Here is an 18449-nt window from a genome sequence, read left to right on the forward strand (position 1 = left end):
ACACACGTGTTAGTTCAGCGACGACAGGACTCCTGCCTAGTTGCGAGGGACAACTCGGGATTCTCCTCGAGGCTTGGCAGGGCAATTGGGACGCCTCTCCAGCTGAGGCGGGAGACCAAGGGTCCCTTTCCACGTGCCACAGGAATCCTGGGAATCCTATCAAGTTTCACGAGGAGTCAGGCATCGTCTCCTTTGGAGGCACTGATCTCCGCGTACCTCTGGAGTTTTCAAAGGATGTGAGGCCTCCGGTCGCGATGAGGTGGGGAACTAGGTCTTTCTTTGTGGTCTGCACAGGGGATTCAGACATCCTTTCGTCTTGGGAGATGCAAGACGATCCTGCATTCTAGTCACTGCAGGGATATCCGGCCTTATTTCGAGTCAGGGCATAGCGGTGTCCATTCCACTTGAGTCTGCAAACTGAGGGTCCCTCTCACATACCTAGAGCTGAGAGAAGCCTCCTCTTGAGGTGCTTGTGGTAAGGTGGTATTCCTCTGGAGTCGAAGCCAGGGACTAACACCTCATCTCGAGTTGATTTTTGGTCCGCGGAGCTCTTTCATGTTGCTACAGTGACCTCAGGATCCCTCTAGCCTTGGAACAGTGTTCTTGGGGTTTCTCTGGATTGCCATGAAGGAAATCAAGGCTCCTTTCATGAGTGATGTGCCACACGGAATTGCTCTGCACGCAGTGTAGGGGAATCGGGCCTCATCTCGCGGCGAGGGGGAAGTCTCATGGTTTTTCTCGAGTTGCGGCGGGAACCTGGGGTATACTCTCGAGTTACGATGGGGATGGCCTTTCCACCCACGTGTTTGTTCAGCGATGTCAGGACTCCTGCCTAGTTGCGAGGGACAACTCGGGATTCTCCTCGAGGCTTGGCAGGGCAATTGGGATGCCTCTCCAGCTGAGGCGGGAGACCAAGGGTCCCTTTCCACGTGCCACAGGAATCCTGGGACTCCTATCAAGTTTCAGAGGAGTCAGGCATCGTCTCCTTTGGAGGCACTGATCTCCGCGTACCTCTGGAGTTTTCAAAGGATGTGAGGCCTCCGGTCGCGATGAGGTGGGGAACTAGGTCTTTCTCTGTGGTCTCCACAGGGGATTCAGACACCCTTTCGTCTTGGGAGATGCAAGACGAGCCTGCATTCAAGTCACTGCAGGGATATCCGGCCTTATTTCGAGTCAGGGCATCGCGGTGTCCTTTCCACTTGAGGCCGCAAACTCAGGGTCCCTCTCACATACATAGAGCTGACAGAAGCCTCTTCTTGAGGTGCTTGTGGTAAGGTGGTATTCCTCTGGAGTCGAAGTGAGGGACTAACCTCTCATCTCGAGTTGATTTTTGGGCCACGGAGCTCTTTCGTGTTGCTACAGTGACCTCAGGATCCCTCTAGCCTTGAAACAGTGTTCTTGGGGTTTCGCTGGAATGCCATCAAGGAAATCAAGGCTCCTTTTATGTGTGATGTGCAACACGGAATTGCTCTGCACGCAGTGCAGGGGAAACGGGCCTCATCTCGCGGCGAGGGGGAAGTCTCATGGTTTTTCTCGAGTTGCGGCGGGAACTTGGGGTATAGTCTTGAGTTACGACGGGGATGCCCATTCCACCCACGTGTTTGTTCAGCGACGTCAGGACTCCTGCCTAGTTGCGAGGGACAACTCGGGATTCTCCTCGAGGCTTGGCAGGGCAATTGGGACGCCTCTCCATCTGAGGCGGTAGACCAAGGGTCCCTTTCCACGTGCCACAAGAATCCTGGGACTCCTATCAAGTTTGACGAGGAGTCAGGCATCGTCTCCTTTGGAGGCACTGATCTCCGCGTACCTCTGGAATTTTCAAAGGATGTGAGGCCTCCGGTCGCAATGAGGTGGGGAACTAGGTCTTTCTCGGTGGTCTCCACAGGGGATTCAGACATCCTTTCATCTTGGGAGATGCAAGACGAGCCTGCATTCAAGTCACTGCAGGGATATCCGGCCTTATTTCGCGTCAGGGCATCACAGTGTCCATTCCACTTGAGGCCGCAAACTCAGGGTCCCTCTCACATACCTAGAGCTGAGAGAAGCCTCCGCTTGAGGTGCTTGTGGTAAGGTGGTATTCCTCTGTAGTCGAAGCCAGGGACTAACCTCTCATCTCGAGTTGATTTTTGGTCCACGGAGCTCTTTCGTGTTACTACAGTGACCTCAGAATCCCTCTAGCCTGGAAACAGTGTTCTTGGGGTTTCGCTGGAATGCCATCAAGGAAATAAAGGCTCCTTTCATGTTTGATGTGCAACACGGAATTGCTCTGCACGCAGTGTAGGGGAATCGGGCCTCATCTCGTGGCGAGGGGAAATCTCATGGTTTTTCTCGAGTTGCGGCGGGAACCTGGGGTATATTCTCGAGTTACGATGGGGATGGCCCTTCCACCTACGTGTTTGTTCAGCGACGACAGGACTCCTGCCTAGTTGCGAGGGACAACTCGGTATTCTCCTCGAGGATTGGCAGGGCAATTGGGACGCCTCTCCAGCTGAGGCGGGAGACCAAGGGTCCCTTTCCACGTGCCACAGGAATCCTCGGACTCCTATCAAGTTTCACGATGAGTCAGGCATCGTCTCCTTTGGAGGCACTGATCTCCGCGTACCTCTGGAGTTTTCAAAGGATGTGAGGCCTCCGGTCGCGATCAGTTGGGGAACTAGGTCTTTCTCTGTGGTCTCCACAGGGGATTCAGACATCCTTTCGTGTTGGGAGATGCAAGACGATCCTGCATTCTAGTCACTGCAGGGATATCCGGCCTTATTTCGAGTCAGGGCATAGCGGTGTCCATTCCACTTGAGTCTGCAAACCTAGGGTACCTCTCACATACCTAGACCTGAGAGAAGCCTCCTCTTGAGGTGCTTGTGGTAAGGTGGTATTCCTCTGGAGTCGAAGCCAGGGACTAACACCTCATCTCGAGTTGATTTTTGGTCCGCGGAGCTCTTTCTTGTTGCTACAGTGACCTCAGGATCCCTCTAGCCTAGAAACAGTGTTCTTGGGGCTTCTCTGGATTGCCATGAAGGAAATCAAGGCTCCTTTCATGTGTGATGTGCCACACGAAATTGCTCTGCACGCAGTGTAGGGGAATCGGGCCTCATCTCGCGGCGAGGGGGAAGTCTCATGGTTTTTCTCGAGTTGCGGCGGGAACCTGGGGTATACTCTCGAATTACGATGGGGATGGCCTTTCATCCCACGTGTTTGTTCAGCGATGTCAGGACTCCTGCCTAGTTGCGAGGGACAACTCGGGATTCTCCTCGAGGCTTGGCAGGGCAATTCGGATGCCTCTCCAGCTGAGGCGGGAGACCAAGGGTCCCTTTCCACGTGCCACAGGAATCCTGGGACTCCTATCAAGTTTCAGAGGAGTCAGGCATCGTCTCCTTTGGAGGCACTGATCTCCGCGTACCTCTGGAGTTTTCAAAGGATGTGAGGCCTCCGGTCGCGATGAGGTGGGGAACTAGGTCTTTCTCTGTGGTCTCCACAGGGGATTCAGACATCCTTTCATCTTGGGAGATGCAAGACGAGCCTGCATTCAAGTCACTGCAGGGATATCCGGCCTTATTTCGAGTCAGGACATCGCGGTGTCCATTCCACTTGAGGCCGCAAACTCAGGGTCCCTCTCACATACCTAGAGCTGAGAGAAGCCTCCTCTTGAGGTGCTTGTGGTAAGGTGGTATTCCTCTAGAGTCGAAGTCAGGGACTAACCTCTCATCTCGAGTTGATTTTTGGTCCACGGAGCTCTTTTGTGTTGCTACAGTGACCTCAGGATCCCTCTAGCCTGGAAACAGTGTTCTTGGGGTCTCTGGATTGCCATGAAGAAAATCAAGGCTCCTTTCATTTGTGATGTGCAACACGTTATTGCTCTGCACGCAGTGTAGGGGAATCGGGCCTCATCTCGCGGTGAGGGGGAAGTCTCATGGTTTTTCTCGAGTTGCGGCGGGAACCTGGGGTATATTCTCGAGTTACGACGGGGATGGCCCTTCCACACACGTGTTTCTTCAGCGACGTCAGGACTCCTGCCTAGTTGCGAGGGACAAGTCGGGATGCTCCTCGAGGCTTGGCAGGGCAATTGGGACGCCTCTCCAGCTGAGGCGGGAGACCAAGGTCCCTTTCCACGTGCCACAGGAATCCTGGGACTCCTATCAAGTTTCACGAGGAGTCAGGCATCGTCTCCTTTGGAGGCACTGATCTCCGCGTCCCTCTGGAGTTTTCAAAGGATGTGAGGCCTCCGGACGCGATGAGGTGGGGAACTAGGTCTTTCTCTGTGGTCTCCACAGGGGATTCACACATCTTTTCGTCTTGGGAGATGCAAGACGAGCCTGCATTCAAGTCACTGCAGGGATATCCGGCATTATTTCAAGTCAGGGCATCGCAGTGTCCATTCCACTTGAGGCCGCTAAGTCAGGGTCCCTCTCACATACCTAGAGCTGAGAGAAGCCTCCTCTTGAGGTGCTTGTGGCAAGGTGGTATTCCTCTGGAGTCGAAGCCATGGACTAACCTCTCATCCCGAGTTGATTCTTGGTCCACGGAGCTCTTTCGTGTTGCCACAGTGACCTCAGGATCCCTCTAGCCTTGAAATAGTGTTCTTGGGGTTTCTCTGGAGTGTCATGAAGGAAATCAAGGCTCCTTCCATGTTTGATGTGCAACATGGAATTGCTCTGCATGTAGTGCAGGGGAATCGTGCCTCATCTCGCGGCGAGGGGGAAGTCTCATGGTTTTTCTCGAGTCGCCGCGGGAACCTGGGGTATATTCTCGAGTTTCCACAGGGATGGCCCTTCCACACACGTGTTTGTTCAGCCACGGCAGGACTCCTGCCTAGTTGCGAGGGACAACTCGGGATTCTCCTCGAGGCTTTGCAGGGCAAATGGGACGCCTCTCCAGCTGAGGCGGGAGACCAAGGGTCCCTTTCCACGTGCCACAGGAATCCTGGGACTCCTATCAAGTTTGACGAGGAGTCAGGCATCGTCTCCTTTGGAGGCACTGATCTCCGCGTACCTCTGGAGTTTTCAAAGGATGTGAGGCCTCCGGTCGCGATGAGGTGGGGAACTAGGTCTTTCTTTGTGGTCTGCACAGGGTATTCAGACATCCTTTCGTCTTGGGAGATGCAAGACGAGCCTGCATTCAAGTCACTGCAGGGATATTCGGCCTTATTTCGAGTAAGGGCATCGGGGTGTCCATTCCACTTGAGGCCGCAAACTCAGGGTCCCTCTCACATACCTAGAGCTGAGAGAAGCCTCCTCTTGAGGTGCTTGTGGTAAGGTGGTATTCCTCTGGAGTCGAAGCCAGGGACTAACCTCTCATCTCGAGTTGATTTTTGGGCCATGGAGCTCTTTCGTGTTGCTACAGTGACCTCAGGATCCCTCTAGCCTTGAATCAGTGTTCTTGTGGTTTCTCTGGAGTGCCATCAAGGAAATCAAGTCTCCTTTCATGTGTGATGTGCAACACGGAATTGCTCTGCACGCAGTGCAGAGGAATCGGGCCTCATCTCGGGGCGAGGGGGAAGTCTCATAGTTTTTCTCGAGTTGCGGCGGGAACCTGGGGTGTATTCTTGAGTTACGACGGTGATGGCCCTTCCACCCACGTGTTTGTTCAGTGACGTCAGGACTCCTGTCTAGTTGCGAGGGACAACTCGGGATTCTCCTCGAGGCTTGGCAGGGCAATTTGGACACCTCTCCAGCTGAGGCGGGAGACTAAGGCTCCCTTTCCACATGCCACAGGAATCCTGGGACTCCTATCAAGATTCATGAGGAGTCAGTCATCGTCTCCTTTGGAGGCACTGATCTCCGCGTACCTCTGGAGTTTTCAAAGCATGTGAGGCCTCCTGTCGCGATGAGGTGGGGAACTAGGTCTTTCTCTGTGGTCTCCACAGGGGATTCAGACAACCTTTCATCTTGGGAGATGCAAGACGAGCCTGCATTCAAGTCACTGGAGGGATATCCGGCCTTATTTCGCGTCAGGGCATCGCGGTGTACATTCCACTTGAGGCCGCAAAATCAGGGTCCCTCTCACATACCTAGAGCTGAGAGAAGCCTCCTCTTGAGGTGCTTGTGGTAAGGTGGTATTCCTCTGGAGTCGAAGCCAGGGACTAACCTCTCATCTCGAGTTGATTTTTGGTCCACGGAGCTCGTTCGTGTTGCTACAGTGACCTCAGGATCCCTCTAGCCTTGAAACAGTGTTCTTGGGGTTTCTCTGGAGTGCCATCAAGGAAATCAAGGCTCCTTTCAAGTTTGATGTGCAACACGGAATTGCTCTGCATGTATTGCAGGGGAATTGGGCCTCATCTCGTGGCGAGGGGGAAGTCTCATGGTTTTTCGCAAGTTGCGGCGGGAACCTGGGGTATATTCTCGAGTTACGATGGGGATGGCCCTTCCACCCACGTGTTTGTTCAGCGACGTCAGGACTCCTGCCTAGTTGCGAGGGACAACTCGGGATTCTCCTCGAGGCTTGGCAGGGCAATTGGGACCCCTCTCCAGCTGAGGCAGGAGACCAAGCGTCCCTTTCCACGTGCCACAGGAATCCTGGGACTCCTATCAAGTTTCATGAGGAGTCAGGCATCTTCTCCGTTGGAGGCACGGATTTCCGCGTACTTCTGGATTTTTCAAAGGATGTGAGGCCTCCGGTCGCGATGAGGTGGGGAACTAGGTCTTTCTCTGTGGTCTCCACAGGGGATTCAGACATCCTTTCGTCTTGGGAGATGCAAGACGAGCCTGCCTTCAAGTCACTGCAGGGATATCCGGCCTTATTTCGGGTCAGGGCATCGCGGTGTCCATGCCACTTGAGGCCGCAAACTCAGGGTCCCACTCACATACCTAGAATTGAGAGAAGCCTCCTCTTGAGGTGCTTGTGGTAAGGTCGTATTGCTCTGGAGTCGAAGCCAGGGACTAACCTCTCATTTTGAGTTGATTTTTGGGCATGGAGCTCTTTCGTGTTGCTACAGTGACCTCAGGATCCCTCTAGCCTTGAAACAGTGTTCTTGGGGTTTCTCTGGAGTGCCATCAAGGAAATCAAGGCTCCTTTCATGTGTGATGTGCAACACGGAATTGCTCTGCACGCAGTGTGGGGGAATCGGGACTCATCTCGCGGCGAGGGGGAAGTCTCATGGTTTTTCTCGAGTTGCGGCGGGAACCTGGGGTGTATTCTCGAGTTACGACGGGGATGGCCCTTCCACCCACGTGTTTGTTCAGCGACGTCAGGACTCCTGCCTAGTTGCGAGGGACAACTCGGGATTCTCCTCGAGGCTTGGCAGGGCAATTGGGACGCCTCTCCAGCTGAGGCTGGAGACCAAGGGTCCCTTTCCACGTGCCACAGGAATCTTAGGACTCCTATCAAGTTTCACGAGAGTCAGGCATCGTCTCCTTTCGAGGCACTGATCTCCGCGTACCTCTGGAGTTTTCAAAGGATGTGAGGCCTCGGGTCGCGATGAGGTGGGAACTAAGTCTTTCTCTGTGTTCTCCACATGGGATTCAGACATCCTTTCATCTTGGGAGATGCAAGACGAGCCTGCATTCAAGTCACTGCAGGGATATCCGGCCTTATTTCGAGTCAGGGCATCGCGGTGTCCATTCCACTTGAGGCCGCAAACTCAGGGTCCCTCTCACATACCTAGAGCTGAGAGAAGCCTCCTCTTGAGGTGCTTGTGGTAAGGTGGTATTCCTCTGGAGTCGAAGCCAGGGACTAACCTCTCATCTCGAGTTGATTTTTGGTCCACGGAGCTCTTTCGTGTGGCTACAGTGACCTCAGGATCCCTCTAGCCTTGAAACAGTGTTCTTGGGGTTTCTCTGGAGTGCCATCAAGGAATTCAAGGCTCCTTTCATGTGTGATGTGCAACACGGAATTGCTCTGCACGCAGTGCAGGGGAATCGGGCCTCATCTCGGGGCGAGAGGGAAGTCTCATGGTTTTTCTCGAGTTGCGGCGGGAACCTGGGCTATATTCTCGAGTTATGACGGGGATGGCCCTTCCACCCACGTGTTTGTTCAGCCACGTCAGGACGCCTGCCTAGTTGCGAGGGACAACTCGGGATTCTCCTCGACGCTTGCCAGGGCAATTGGGACGCCTCTCCAGCTGAGGCGGGAGACGAAGGGTCCCTTTCCACGTGCCACAGGAATCCTGGGACTCCTATGAAGTTTCACGAGGAGTCAGGCATCGTCTCCTTTGGAGGCACTGATCTCCGCGTACCTCTGGAGTTTTCAAAGGATGTGAGGCCTCCGGACGCGATGAGGTGGGGAACTAGGTCTTTCTCTGTGGTCTCCACAGGGGATTCAGACATCCTTTCGTCTTGGGAGATGCAAGATGAGCCTACATTCAAGTCACTGCAGGGATATCCGGCCTTATTTCGCGTCAGGACATCCCAGTGTCCATTCCACATGAGGCCGCAAAATCAGGGTCCCTCTCACATACCTAGAGCTGAGAGAAGCCTCCTCTTGAGGTGCTTGTGGTAAGGTGGTATTCCTCTGGAGTCGAAGCCAGGGACTAACACCTCATCTCGAGTTGATTTTTGGTCCGCGGAGCTCTTTCATGTTGCTACAGTGACCTCAGGATCCCTCTAGCCTTGGAACAGTGTTCTTGGGGTTTCTCTGGATTGCCATGAAGGAAATCAAGGCTCCTTTCATGTGTGATGTGCCACACGGAATTGCTCTGCACGCAGTGTAGGGGAATCGGGCCTCATCTCGCGGCGAGGGGGAAGTCTCATGGTTTTTCTCGAGTTGCGGCGGGAACCTGGGGTATACTCTCGAGTTACGATGGGGATGGCCTTTCCACCCACGTGTTTGTTCAGCGATGTCAGGACTCCTGCCTAGTTGCGAGGGACAACTCGGGATTCTCCTCGAGGCTTGGCAGGGCAATTGGGATGCCTCTCCAGCTGAGGCGGGAGACCAAGGGTCCCTTTCCACGTGCCACAGGAATCCTGGGACTCCTATCAAGTTTCAGAGGAGTCAGGCATCGTCTCCTTTGGAGGCACTGATCTCCGCGTACCTCTGGAGTTTTCAAAGGATGTGAGGCCTCCGGTCGCGATGAGGTGGGGAACTAGGTCTTTCTCTGTGGTCTCCACAGGGGATTCAGACACCCTTTCGTCTTGGGAGATGCAAGACGAGCCTGCATTCAAGTCACTGCAGGGATATCCGGCCTTATTTCGAGTCAGGGCATCGCGGTGTCCTTTCCACTTGAGGCCGCAAACTCAGGGTCCCTCTCACATACATAGAGCTGACAGAAGCCTCTTCTTGAGGTGCTTGTGGTAAGGTGGTATTCCTCTGGAGTCGAAGTGAGGGACTATCCTCTCATCTCGAGTTGATTTTTGGGCCACGGAGCTCTTTCGTGTTGCTACAGTGACCTCAGGATCCCTCTAGCCTTGAAACAGTGTTCTTGGGGTTTCGCTGGAATGCCATCAAGGAAATCAAGGCTCCTTTCATGTGTGATGTGCAACACGGAATTGCTCTGCACGCAGTGCAGGGGAAACGGGCCTCATCTCGCGGCGAGGGGGAAGTCTCATGGTTTTTCTCGAGTTGCGGCGGGAACTTGGGGTATAGTCTTGAGTTACGACGGGGATGCCCATTCCACCCACGTGTTTGTTCAGCGACGTCAGGACTCCTGCCTAGTTGCGAGGGACAACTCGGGATTCTCCTCGAGGCTTGGCAGGGCAATTGGGACGCCTCTCCATCTGAGGCGGTAGACCAAGGGTCCCTTTCCACGTGCCACAAGAATCCTGGGACTCCTATCAAGTTTGACGAGGAGTCAGGCATCGTCTCCTTTGGAGGCACTGATCTCCGCGTACCTCTGAAGTTTTCAAAGGATGTGAGGCCTCGGGTCGCGATGAGGTGGGGAACTAGGTCTTTCTCGGTGGTCTCCACAGGGGATTCAGACATCCTTTCGTGTTGGGAGATGCAAGACGATCCTGCATTCTAGTCACTGCAGGGATATCCGGCCTTATTTCGAGTCAGGGCATAGCGGTGTCCATTCCACTTGAGTCTGCAAACCTAGGGTACCTCTCACATACCTAGACCTGAGAGAAGCCTCCTCTTGAGGTGCTTGTGGTAAGGTGGTATTCCTCTGGAGTCGAAGCCAGGGACTAACACCTCATCTCGAGTTGATTTTTGGTCCGCGGAGCTCTTTCTTGTTGCTACAGTGACCTCAGGATCCCTCTAGCCTAGAAACAGTGTTCTTGGGGCTTCTCTGGATTGCCATGAAGGAAATCAAGGCTCCTTTCATGTGTGATGTGCCACACAAAATTACTCTGCACGCAGTGTAGGGGAATCGGGCCTCATCTCGCGGCGAGGGGGAAGTCTCATGGTTTTTCTCGAGTTGCGGCGGGAACCTGGGGTATACTCTCGAATTACGATGGGGATGGCCTTTCATCCCACGTGTTTGTTCAGCGATGTCAGGACTCCTGCCTAGTTGCGAGGGACAACTCGGGATTCTCCTCGAGGCTTGGCAGGGCAATTCGGATGCCTCTCCAGCTGAGGCGGGAGACCAAGGGTCCCTTTCCACGTGCCACAGGAATCCTGGGACTCCTATCAAGTTTCAGAGGAGTCAGGCATCGTCTCCTTTGGAGGCACTGATCTCCGCGTACCTCTGGAGTTTTCAAAGGATGTGAGGCCTCCGGTCGCGATGAGGTGGGGAACTAGGTCTTTCTCTGTGGTCTCCACAGGGGATTCAGACATCCTTTCATCTTGGGAGATGCAAGACGAGCCTGCATTCAAGTCACTGCAGGGATATCCGGCCTTATTTCGAGTCAGGACATCGCGGTGTCCATTCCACTTGAGGCCGCAAACTCAGGGTCCCTCTCACATACCTAGAGCTGAGAGAAGCCTCCTCTTGAGGTGCTTGTGGTAAGGTGGTATTCCTCTAGAGTCGAAGTCAGGGACTAACCTCTCATCTCGAGTTGATTTTTGGTCCACGGAGCTCTTTTGTGTTGCTACAGTGACCTCAGGATCCCTCTAGCCTGGAAACAGTGTTCTTGGGGTCTCTGGATTGCCATGAAGAAAATCAAGGCTCCTTTCATTTGTGATGTGCAACACGTTATTGCTCTGCACGCAGTGTAGGGGAATCGGGCCTCATCTCGCGGTGAGGCGAAAGTCTCATGGTTTTTCTCGAGTTGCGGCGGGAACCTGGGGTATATTCTCGAGTTACGACGGGGATGGCCCTTCCAAACACGTGTTTCTTCAGCGACGTCAGGACTCCTGCCTAGTTGCGAGGGACAAGTCGGGATGCTCCTCGAGGCTTGGCAGGGCAATTGGGACGCCTCTCCAGCTGAGGCGGGAGACCAAGGTCCCTTTCCACGTGCCACAGGAATCCTGGGACTCCTATCAAGTTTCACGAGGAGTCAGGCATCGTCTCCTTTGGAGGCACTGATCTCCGCGTCCCTCTGGAGTTTTCAAAGGATGTGAGGCCTCCGGACGCGATGAGGTGGGGAACTAGGTCTTTCTCTGTGGTCTCCACAGGGGATTCACACATCTTTTCGTCTTGGGAGATGCAAGACGAGCCTGCATTCAAGTCACTGCAGGGATATCCGGCCTTATTTCAAGTCAGGGCATCGCAGTGTCCATTCCACTTGAGGCCGCTAAGTCAGGGTCCCTCTCACATACCTAGAGCTGAGAGAAGCCTCCTCTTGAGGTGCTTGTGGCAAGGTGGTATTCCTCTGGAGTCGAAGCCATGGACTAACCTCTCATCCCGAGTTGATTCTTGGTCCACGGAGCTCTTTCGTGTTGCCACAGTGACCTCAGGATCCCTCTAGCCTTGAAACAGTGTTCTTGGGGTTTCTCTGGAGTGTCATGAAGGAAATCAAGGCTCCTTCCATGTTTGATGTGCAACATGGAATTGCTCTGCATGTAGTGCAGGGGAATCGTGCCTCATCTCGCGGCGAGGGGGAAGTCTCATGGTTTTTCTCGAGTCGCCGCGGGAACCTGGGGTATATTCTCGAGTTTCCACAGGGATGGCCCTTCCACACACGTGTTTGTTCAGCCACGGCCGGACTCCTGCCTAGTTGCGAGGGACAACTCGGGATTCTCCTCGAGGCTTTGCAGGGCAAATGGGACGCCTCTCCAGCTGAGGCGGGAGACCAAGGGTCCCTTTCCACGTGCCACAGGAATCCTGGGACTCCTATCAAGTTTGACGAGGAGTCAGGCATCGTCTCCTTTGGAGGCACTGATCTCCGCGTACCTCTGGAGTTTTCAAAGGATGTGAGGCCTCCGGTCGCGATGAGGTGGGGAACTAGGTCTTTCTTTGTGGTCTGCACAGGGTATTCACACATCCTTTCGTCTTGGGAGATGCAAGACGAGCCTGCATTCAAGTCACTGCAGGGATATTCGGCCTTATTTCGAGTAAGGGCATCGGGGTGTCCATTCCACTTGAGGCCGCAAACTCAGGGTCCCTCTCACATACCTAGAGCTGAGAGAAGCCTCCTCTTGAGGTGCTTGTGGTAAGGTGGTATTCCTCTGGAGTCGAAGCCAGGGACTAACCTCTCATCTCGAGTTGATTTTTGGGCCATGGAGCTCTTTCGTGTTGCTACAGTGACCTCAGGATCCCTCTAGCCTTGAATCAGTGTTCTTGTGGTTTCTCTGGAGTGCCATCAAGGAAATCAAGTCTCCTTTCATGTGTGATGTGCAACACGGAATTGCTCTGCACGCAGTGCAGGGGAATCGGGCCTCATCTCGGGGCGAGGGGGAAGTCTCATAGTTTTTCTCGAGTTGCGGCGGGAACCTGGGGTGTATTCTTGAGTTACGACGGTGATGGCCCTTCCACCCACGTGTTTGTTCAGTGACGTCAGGACTCCTGCCTAGTTGCGAGGGACAACTCGGGATTCTCCTCGAGGCTTGGCAGGGCAATTTGGACACCTCTCCAGCTGAGGCGGGAGACTAAGGCTCCCTTTCCACATGCCACAGGAATCCTGGGACTCCTATCAAGATTCATGAGGAGTCAGTCATCGTCTCCTTTGGAGGCACTGATCTCCGCGTACCTCTGGAGTTTTCAAAGCATGTGAGGCCTCCTGTCGCGATGAGGTGGGGAACTAGGTCTTTCTCTGTGGTCTCCACAGGGGATTCAGACAACCTTTCATCTTGGGAGATGCAAGACGAGCCTGCATTCAAGTCACTGGAGGGATATCCGGCCTTATTTCGCGTCAGGGCATCGCGGTGTACATTCCACTTGAGGCCGCAAAATCAGGGTCCCTCTCACATACCTAGAGCTGAGAGAAGCCTCCTCTTGAGGTGCTTGTGGTAAGGTGGTATTCCTCTGGAGTCGAAGCCAGGGACTAACCTCTCATCTCGAGTTGATTTTTGGTCCACGGAGCTCGTTCGTGTTGCTACAGTGACCTCAGGATCCCTCTAGCCTTGAAACAGTGTTCTTGGGGTTTCTCTGGAGTGCCATCAAGGAAATCAAGGCTCCTTTCAAGTTTGATGTGCAACACGGAATTGCTCTGCATGTATTGCAGGGGAATTGGGCCTCATCTCGTGGCGAGGGGGAAGTCTCATGGTTTTTCGCAAGTTGCGGCGGGAACCTGGGGTATATTCTCGAGTTACGATGGGGATGGCCCTTCCACCCACGTGTTTGTTCAGCGACGTCAGGACTCCTGCCTAGTTGCGAGGGACAACTCGGGATTCTCCTCGAGGCTTGGCAGGGCAATTGGGACCCCTCTCCAGCTGAGGCAGGAGACCAAGCGTCCCTTTCCACGTGCCACAGGAATCCTGGGACTCCTATCAAGTTTCATGAGGAGTCAGGCATCTTCTCCGTTGGAGGCACGGATTTCCGCGTACTTCTGGATTTTTCAAAGGATGTGAGGCCTCCGGTCGCGATGAGGTGGGGAACTAGGTCTTTCTCTGTGGTCTCCACAGGGGATTCAGACATCCTTTCGTCTTGGGAGATGCAAGACGAGCCTGCATTCAAGTCACTGCAGGGATATCCGGCCTTATTTCGGGTCAGGGCATCGCGGTGTCCATGCCACTTGAGGCCGCAAACTCAGGGTCCCACTCACATACCTAGAATTGAGAGAAGCCTCCTCTTGAGGTGCTTGTGGTAAGGTCGTATTGCTCTGGAGTCGAAGCCAGGGACTAACCTCTCATCTTGAGTTGATTTTTGGGCATGGAGCTCTTTCGTGTTGCTACAGTGACCTCAGGATCCCTCTAGCCTTGAAACAGTGTTCTTGGGGTTTCTCTGGAGTGCCATCAAGGAAATCAAGGCTCCTTTCATGTGTGATGTGCAACACGGAATTGCTCTGCACGCAGTGTGGGGGAATCGGGACTCATCTCGCGGCGAGGGGGAAGTCTCATGGTTTTTCTCGAGTTGCGGCGGGAACCTGGGGTGTATTCTCGAGTTACGACGGGGATGGCCCTTCCACCCACGTGTTTGTTCAGCGACGTCAGGACTCCTGCCTAGTTGCGAGGGACAACTCGGGATTCTCCTCGAGGCTTGGCAGGGCAATTGGGACGCCTCTCCAGCTGAGGCTGGAGACCAAGGGTCCCTTTCCACGTGCCACAGGAATCTTAGGACTCCTATCAAGTTTCACGAGAGTCAGGCATCGTCTCCTTTCGAGGCACTGATCTCCGCGTACCTCTGGAGTTTTCAAAGGATGTGAGGCCTCCGGTCGCGATGAGGTGAGGAACTAAGTCTTTCTCTGTGTTCTCCACATGGGATTCAGACATCCTTTCATCTTGGGAGATGCAAGACGAGCCTGCATTCAAGTCACTGCAGGGATATCCGGCCTTATTTCGAGTCAGGGCATCGCGGTGTCCATTCCACTTGAGGCCGCAAACTCAGGGTCCCTCTCACATACCTAGAGCTGAGAGAAGCCTCCTCTTGAGGTGCTTGTGGTAAGGTGGTATTCCTCTGGAGTCGAAGCCAGGGACTAACCTCTCATCTCGAGTTGATTTTTGGTCCACGGAGCTCTTTCGTGTGGCTACAGTGACCTCAGGATCCCTCTAGCCTTGAAACAGTGTTCTTGGGGTTTCTCTGGAGTGCCATCAAGGAATTCAAGGCTCCTTTCATGTGTGATGTGCAACACGGAATTGCTCTGCACGCAGTGCAGGGGAATCGGGCCTCATCTCGGGGCGAGGGGGAAGTCTCATGGTTTTTCTCGAGTTGCGGCGGGAACCTGGGCTATATTCTCGAGTTATGACGGGGATGGCCCTTCCACCCACGTGTTTGTTCAGCCACGTCAGGACGCCTGCCTAATTGCGAGGGACAACTCGGGATTCTCCTCGACGCTTGCCAGGGCAATTGGGACGCCTCTCCAGCTGAGGCGGGAGACGAAGGGTCCCTTTCCACGTGCCACAGGAATCCTGGGACTCCTATGAAGTTTCACGAGGAGTCAGGCATCGTCTCCTTTGGAGGCACTGATCTCCGCGTACCTCTGGAGTTTTCAAAGGATGTGAGGCCTCCGGACGCGATGAGGTGGGGAACTAGGTCTTTCTCTGTGGTCTCCACAGGGGATTCAGACATCCTTTCGTCTTGGGAGATGCAAGATGAGCCTACATTCAAGTCACTGCAGGGATATCCGGCCTTATTTCGCGTCAGGACATCCCAGTGTCCATTCCACATGAGGCCGCAAAATCAGGGTCCCTCTCACATACCTAGAGCTGAGAGAAGCCTCCTCTTGAGGTGCTTGTGGTAAGGTGGTATTCCTCTGGAGTCGAAGCCAGGGACTAACCTCTCATCTCGAGTTGATTTTTGGTCCACGGAGCTCTTTCGTGTGGCTACAGTGACCTCAGGATCCCTCTAGCCTTGAAACAATGTTCCTGGGCTTTCTCTGGAGTGCCATCAAGGAAATCAAGGCTCCTTTCATGTTTGATGTGCAACACGGAATTGCTCTGCACGCAGTGCAGGGGAATCGGGCCTCATCTCGCGGCGAGGGGGAAGTCTCATGGTTTTTCTCGAGTTGCGGCGGGAACCTGGGGTATATTCTCGAGTTACGACGGGGATGGACCTTCCACCCACGTGTTTGTTCAACGACGTCAGGACTCCTGCCTAGTTGCGAGGGACAACTCGGGATTCTCCTCGAGGCTTGGCAGGGCAATTGGGACGCCTCTCCCGCTGAGGCGGTAGACCAAGGGTCCCTTTCCACGTGACACAGGAATCCTGGGACTCCTATCAAGATTCACGAGGAGTCAGGCATCGTCTCCTTTGGAGGCACTGATCTCCGCGTACCTCTGGAGTTTTCAAAGGATGTGAGGCCTCCGGTCGCGATGAGATGAGGAACTAGGTCTTTCTCTGTGGTCTCCACAGGGGATTCAGACATCCTTTCGTCTTGGGAGATGCAAGACGAGCCTGCATTCAAGTCACTGCAGGGATATCCGGCCTTATTTCGAGTCAGAGCATCGCGGTGTCCATTCCACTTGAGGCCGCAAAATCAGGGTCCCTCTCACATACCTAGAGCTGAGAGAAGCCTCCTCTTGAGATGCTTGTGGTAAGGTGGTATTCCTCTGGAGTCGAAGCCAGGGACTAACCTCTCATCTCGAGTTGATTTTTGGGCCACGGTGCTCTTTCGTGTTGCTACAGTGACCTCAGGATCCCTCTAGCCTTGAAACAGTGTTCTTGGGGTTTCTCTGGAGTGCCATCAAGGAAATCAAGTCTCCTTTCATGTTTGATGTGCAACACGGAATTGCTCTGCACGCAGTGCAGGGGAATCGGGCCTCATCTCGCGGCGAGGGGGAAGTCTCATGGTTTTTCTCGAGTTGCGGCGGGAACCTGGGGTATATTCTCGAGTTACGACGGGGATGGCCCTTCCACACACGTGTTTGTTCAGCGACGTAAGGACTCCTGCCTAGTTGCGAGGGACAACTCGGGATTCTCCTCGAGGCTTGGCAGGGCAATTGGGACGCCTCTCCAGCTGAGGCTGGAGACCAAGGGTCCCTTTCCACGTGCCACAGGAATCCTAGGACTCCTATCAAGTTTCACGAGAGTCAGGAATCGTCTCCTTTCGAGGCACTGATCTCCGCGTACCTCTGGAGTTTTCAAAGAATGTGAGGCCTCCGGTCGCGATGAGGTGGGGAACTAGGTCTTTTTCTGTGTTCTCCACATGGGATTCAGACATCCTTTCATCTTGGGAGATGCAAGACGAGCCTGCATTCAAGTCACTGCAGGCATATCCGGCCTTATTTCGAGTCAGGGCATCGCGGTGTCCATTCCACTTGAGGCCGCAAACTCAGGGTCCCTCTCACATACCTAGAGCTAAGAGAAGCCTCCTCTTGAGGTGCTTGTGGTAAGGTGGTATTCCTCTGGAGTCGAAGCCAGGGACTAACCTCTCATCTCGAGTTGATTTTTGGTCCACGGAGCTCTTTCGTGTGGCTACAGTGACCTCAGGATCCCTCTAGCCTTGAAACAGTGTTCTTGGGGTTTCTCTGGAGTGCCATCAAGGAAATCAAGGCTCCTTTCATGTGTGATGTGCAAGACGGAATTGCTCTGCACGCAGTGCAGGGGAATGGGGCCTCATCTCGGGGCGAGGGGGAAGTCTCATGGTTTTTCTCGAGTTGCGGCGGGAACCTGGTGTATATTCTCGAGTTACGACGGGGATGGCCCTTCCACCCACGTGTTTGTTCAGCGACGTCAGGACTCCTGCCTAGTTGCGAGGGACAACTCGGGATTCTCCTCGAGGCTTGGCAGGGCAATTCGGACGCCTCTCCAGCTGAGGCGTGAGACCAAGGGTCCCTTTCCACGTGCCACAGGAATCCTGGGACTCCTATCAAGTTTCACGAGGAGTCAGGCATCGTCTCCTTTGGAGGCACTGATCTCCGCCTACCTCTGGAGTTTTCAAAGGATGTGAGGCCTCCGGTCGCGATGAGGTGGGGAACTAGGTCTTTCTCTGTGGTCTCCACAGGGGATTCAGACATCCTTTCATCTTGGGAAATGCAAGACGAGCCTGCATTCAAGTCACTGCAGGGATATCCGGCCTTATTTCGAGTCAGGGCATCGGAGTGTCCATTCCACTTGAGGCCGCAAACTCAGGGTCCATCTCACATACCTAGAGCTGAGAGAAGCCTCCTCTTGAGCTGCTTGTGGTAAGGTGGTATTCCCCTGGAGTCGAAGCCAGGGACTAACCTGTCATCTCGAGTTGATTTTTGGTCCACGGAGCTCTTTCGTGTTGCTACAGTGACCTCAGGATCCCTCTAGCCTTGAAACAGTGTTCTTGGGGTTTCTCTGGAGTGCCGTCAAGGAAATCAAGGCTCCTTTCATGTGTGATGTGCAACACGGAATTGCTCTGCACGCAGTACAGGGGAATCGGGCCTCATCTTTCGGCGATGGGGAAGTCTCATGGTTTTTCTCCAGTTGCGGCGGGAACCTGGGGTATATTCTCGAGTTACGACGGGGATGGCCCTTCCACCCACGTGTTTGATCAGCGACGTCAGAACTCCTGCCTAGTTGCGAGGGATAACTCGGGATTCTCCTCGAGGCTTGGCAGGGCAATTGGGACGCCTCTCCAGCTGAGGCGGGAGACCAAGTGTCCCTTTCCACGTGCCACAGGAATCCTGGGACTCCT

Source organism: Cervus elaphus, chromosome 33 (assembly GCF_910594005.1).
Source record: "Cervus elaphus chromosome 33, mCerEla1.1, whole genome shotgun sequence".
NCBI lineage: Eukaryota > Metazoa > Chordata > Mammalia > Artiodactyla > Cervidae > Cervus > Cervus elaphus.